The 4,791-nt window shown below is 41.6% G+C and overlaps 1 non-coding gene across 1 annotated transcript; it reads left to right on the forward strand.

Moving 5' to 3' along the window:
- Nucleotides 1-1,493: 1,493 nt before the first annotated feature.
- Nucleotides 1,494-1,569, forward strand: TRNAP-GGG (transfer RNA proline (anticodon GGG)). The gene has a single exon. It is a non-coding gene; the product is annotated as a tRNA-Pro (tRNA).
- The last annotated feature ends 3,222 nt before the right edge of the window (nucleotides 1,570-4,791 follow it).

The raw sequence follows: 4,791 nt of genomic DNA on the forward strand, positions 1-4,791 counted from the left end.
AAAACACAAGGTCTTTCACAGTCTGACCTGCTTCCTGCTTTTCTCCTCCCATAAAGAGGCATATGGAAGCTTCATCAGTCCCTGAACACTCCAGCCTCTTTTAGAAGTCTTTGTTTTGGCTTATGTTCTTCTTTCCACCTGGATTTCACTTCTACTCTTCTGGCACTCACATGCAGACTGTGAGACACAGCATAGATATAATCATCTCTCTGAAAGCTTCCTGGACCTCGTCATTGTTCTAGGTGCCAAGAAAATTTGGCCCATGCTTCATTATATCTGGTCAGTCCTCTTCCTTGCTTAGCCCAGGGGTTTCTAAGAACAGTGACTGATGTCCTTAACAACCTCAGCATTTACCAAATAGAAGCCAGATATGAAGGTATTTCTCAGTCTCTGTTTTCAGAATAGGCAAACATATTCATTCAGCACATAATAATTCTAACTGTGAAACTTCTTGCACACAAGAAATCAAGGTTTAAAGGTATAATTTCTGGTGGTGTGATAGCTAGTAGGGGACATTTCTGTGGTGACGGTGGCTTTCTAGGGTTTGTCAAATCATTTCCTGTCCTGCCAAACTAAACAGGGACATAGTTCTGTTTCCACTGCCTGTACTCTGACCTCCTTCAGTCTGTACCCCCTCAAGGCCCTAAGCAGAACTGCCACTCCTTAAAGCCCCACAGCCATAATTATTCTCCAGTTGTTTCTGATACTTGACAAGACAACTTGGCCAGTGTACAACAGAAAAAGCCATGGGCCTCCAGGATTAACTGTTCCACTGACAGCTGTATTGACATCTAAAATGAATTCCCATTACAGGTCTTATAGTGAACTAGACCTGTGTTAACAGAATCAATGGCTTCATCCGTGCATTAGAGTTGCAAGATGAAGTCTCTAATGTCTGGAGAGAGAGGGCACATGTTAGGGCAGTGGTCGGAAAACTGTGGCTCGCAAGCCACAGTTGGCTCTTTGGCCCCTGAGTGTGGCTCTTCCACAAAATACCACGTGCAGGTGCTACCTTGATAAGGAATGTACCTACCTACATGGTTTAAGTTTAAAAAATTTGGCTCTCCAAAGAAATTTCAGTCATCGTACTGTTGATATTTGGCTCTGTTGACTCATGAGGTTGCCGACCACTGTCAGCTAGGGGATAGAATAGCCATGGTGCCAGGTATGAAAACAAGCTACTTCCTAACAAGACCCAGGGAGGGTGCAGAGGGGAAACCTTGGACGCAACTCTGCCTTTGCAGAGACCTTTTGGACTCCTCTGCCTCTGCCCACCTCTTCAGTGAACCTTTTCCCTTCTTCAGGATTCTGCCCCAGACCCTGCTCTAGCTTCCCTCTCATTCAGAAGAATCTCCTGTCTGCTCTCACAGTTTCAGTGGCCACCTATGTGATGACAACTCTCAAGTCCTAATCTCCAGTTCGGTTCTCTCCCCTGGGCTCCCTGTCATCCATGCCTCCATCTGCTGGATATCTCCTCTCAAATGACCCACAAGGCCCTGGCCGGTTGGCTCAGTGGTAGAGCATCGGCCTGGGGTGCAGGAGTCCCGGGTTTGATTCCCGGCCAGGGCACACAGGAGAGGCGCCCATCTGCTTCTCCACCCCTCCCCCTCTCCTTCCTCTCTGTCTCTCTCTTCCCCTCCCGCAGCCAAGGCTCCACTGGTGCAAAGATGGCCCGGCGCTGAGGATGGCTCTGTGGCCTCTGCTTTAGGTGCTAGAATGGCTCTGGATGCAACAGAGTGGCGCCCCTGGTAGGCAGAACATCGCCCCCTGGTGGGCATGCTGGGTGGATCCCGGTCGGGTGCATGCAGGAGTCTGTCTGACTGCCTCCCCGTTTCAAGCTTCAGAAAAATGAAAAAAAAAAAAATGACCCACAAGCAGGTCAAGCTCCACAATCCCACTGAACTCAACCTCAGTGAAGTTTGTTTACATCACCATCCAACCAGTTCTCTGAGCCAGACTCTCGACATTATCTGTGACTCTCTCCATTTTTCAATAACTGCCTCATGTCATGATGACTCTGCTCTTCTTCAAATTCTTCAGCAGATTCCTGTGATCCTCAAGATGACTTACAAAGCTCTCTCTTTAAAACCACTTTCCTGTTTTTTCTTCCACATTGTTTCTGACCAGTTCTTCCTTGCATTTCAAAGAGAATTTCAGGAAAACACCACTCTCTCCCCCTCATTACTCCACACTGAGTGATTCGGCAGAGAGTTTGTGTCTTCTATAACCCTTCATTCCAGTGTCAATCCCAGTGTGTGACACAACTCCATAAATGTGTGCTGATTAAATAAACAAAGTATACTGGATAGTAAGTCATACTCCCCTCAAACATTCATTAATTCCTTATTGTCCAAGTTCCCCAGCATGACAAGAATGGCCATTTTGCCACAACCTACTACCTACCTTGCCACCCAATACAGACTTCCTGCTCTCTATGCTGAATGCTTGGGTTGGGGATTTGTGTACATGTCCTCCCCTCTGGGGCTCTCCACCCCCAGCTCAGGCTAAGGAATCAAACTTGTGACCTAGCCTGTTTACCTGCAGACCTAGAGAAGTCATTTCATCTCTCCTAGTCTTGGTTTCCTTATTTACAAATTGACCTAGGATCACTGTAAAGATGAAAATCATTCAGGGTCTAGAAAACTCTGCATGTTATAAGTACTCAAAACATGTTCTGGTCACTCTGTATCCTTTGTGCTGAATACCCAGCACACAGTAGGTATTCAATACATATCTTTGAATAAATAAAAATATTTTCTCTGGCACAAATCCAAATATACTTGTCTCTTCTGGTCAAAATCAGAGAAATTTCTTAAGGTCTGCTAATAAGATGACCCTAGTTACAATAAGTTGGGCCCAGAGACACTCAGAACTCCATCCTACCAGCGTGAAGCCACGTTTATGAAACCAGTCAGCTCCATAATAGTTTGAAGCCCCAGAAAAGTCTTTTCAAAGCTGGTTTGGCACTACACTTTGCCAGAACACCCCACTTCTGCTTGCAACTTTGAAAGATTTCTACCTAAATTTCTGTGATTATTCCTTGCTGCCTGTAGTGGGTTGAATAGTGTCACCCCCTGTCCCTGAACTCCTGTCTACCTGGCATCTCAAGAATGTGACTTTAATTGAAAATAGGGTATTTGGGATTTAATTATTTAAGAGGAGGTCATACTGGATTAAGGTGGGTCCTAATCCAATGACTGGTATCCCTATAAGAAGAATAACAGAGACTCAGAGACACACAGAGAGAATGCCACATAATGACAGAGGCAGGGCCTGAATAAACAAAGTGCAATATATTCATACTCTGAAATATTATTCAACCACAGAAATAAACGGAATATTGATATATGCTACAACATGTATGTCTTCAAAACGCTATGCTAAGTGACAGAAGCCAGTGATAATACACTACAGATTGTATGGTTTTATTTTTGTGAAATGTTTAGAGTAGGAAAATTCATAAAAAGAGAAGAAAGTAGATTAGTTGGTTACCTGGGGCGAGGGGTGGGAATGGAGAGTGACTGCTAATGACTATAATGTTTCTTTTTGTAGTGGTGAGAATTTTCTAAAATTAGACTGCAGTGATGGTTGCACAACCTTGTGTGAACATATTAACCCACTGAACTGTATACTTTAAATGGGTGAGTTCTGTTGTATAGAAAAAATATTTCAGTAAATTTATAAACACACACACACACATTTTGACAGTTCCTCAAAAAGTTAAACATAGAGTTACCATATGATCCAGCAATTCTACTTATAAGCATACCCAAGAGAAAGAACATATATGTCCACACTAAAACTTGTACATGAATGTTCACAATAACATTATTTATAATAGCCAGAAGTAGAAACAACCCAAATGCCTATAAACTTATCAATCAATAAAATGTGGGATATCTACAATGGAATATTATTCAGCAATAAAAAGAATAAAGTATGAATACATGTTATAACATGTACAAAGCTTGAAAATATGCGAGGTAAAGAGAAGCTAGATTTCATTTATGTGAAATGACCAGTATTGGTAAATATATCAAGTCCTAGAATAGTGGTTGCCTAGGACTAGGGTCAGAATGGGAAATGGGAAGTGATTGTTAATAAGATTTCTTTTTGGAGTGATAAAAATGTTCCAGAATTAGATTGTGGGAGTGGCTGCACAACCCTGTGAATATAAAAACCACATACTTGCATACTTTTCTTTTTAAAATTTTATTATAAAATTAAATTTAATGGGGTGTCACTGATCAATGAGTAAATAGGTTTCAGGTAAACATTTCTATAGCATTTGAACTGTTGATTATGTTGTGTACTAATAACTCAAAGTCAAATAATTTTCCATCACTTTATATTTGTCCCTCTTAACCTTCCCCATCCCCTCCCCCAGTAACCACTTCACTTTTATCTATGTCCATGAGTCTCAATTTTATATCCCACCTATGCATGAAATCATACAGTTCTTAGGTTTTTCTGATTTACTTACTTCACTCAGGAAAATGTTCTCATTAAGTGGGTATTATATTGTATATGAATTTAGAAAACAAACATACACATGCATAAGTCCTTTGCAAAATATGAAGTGTTAAGTATATGCAGGAGATTTAACAGTAGACTAACCCATTTTTATTTCTTTGTTAATGAGAAAAGTGAACACAGTAAATAAATGCTAAGTCCTTACTAAAGTAGATTAAGAGGCATTTTCCCTTTCCTACTGTCAGTTCTCTGTATGTCTTCCAACCCCATTGTTCAGGGCTTCACCCCATAATCATAACAAGGCAGTGGGAATTCAGC

The sequence above is a fragment of the Saccopteryx bilineata genome, unplaced genomic scaffold (genome assembly GCF_036850765.1).
Source record: "Saccopteryx bilineata isolate mSacBil1 unplaced genomic scaffold, mSacBil1_pri_phased_curated manual_scaffold_38, whole genome shotgun sequence".
Taxonomy (NCBI): domain Eukaryota; kingdom Metazoa; phylum Chordata; class Mammalia; order Chiroptera; family Emballonuridae; genus Saccopteryx; species Saccopteryx bilineata.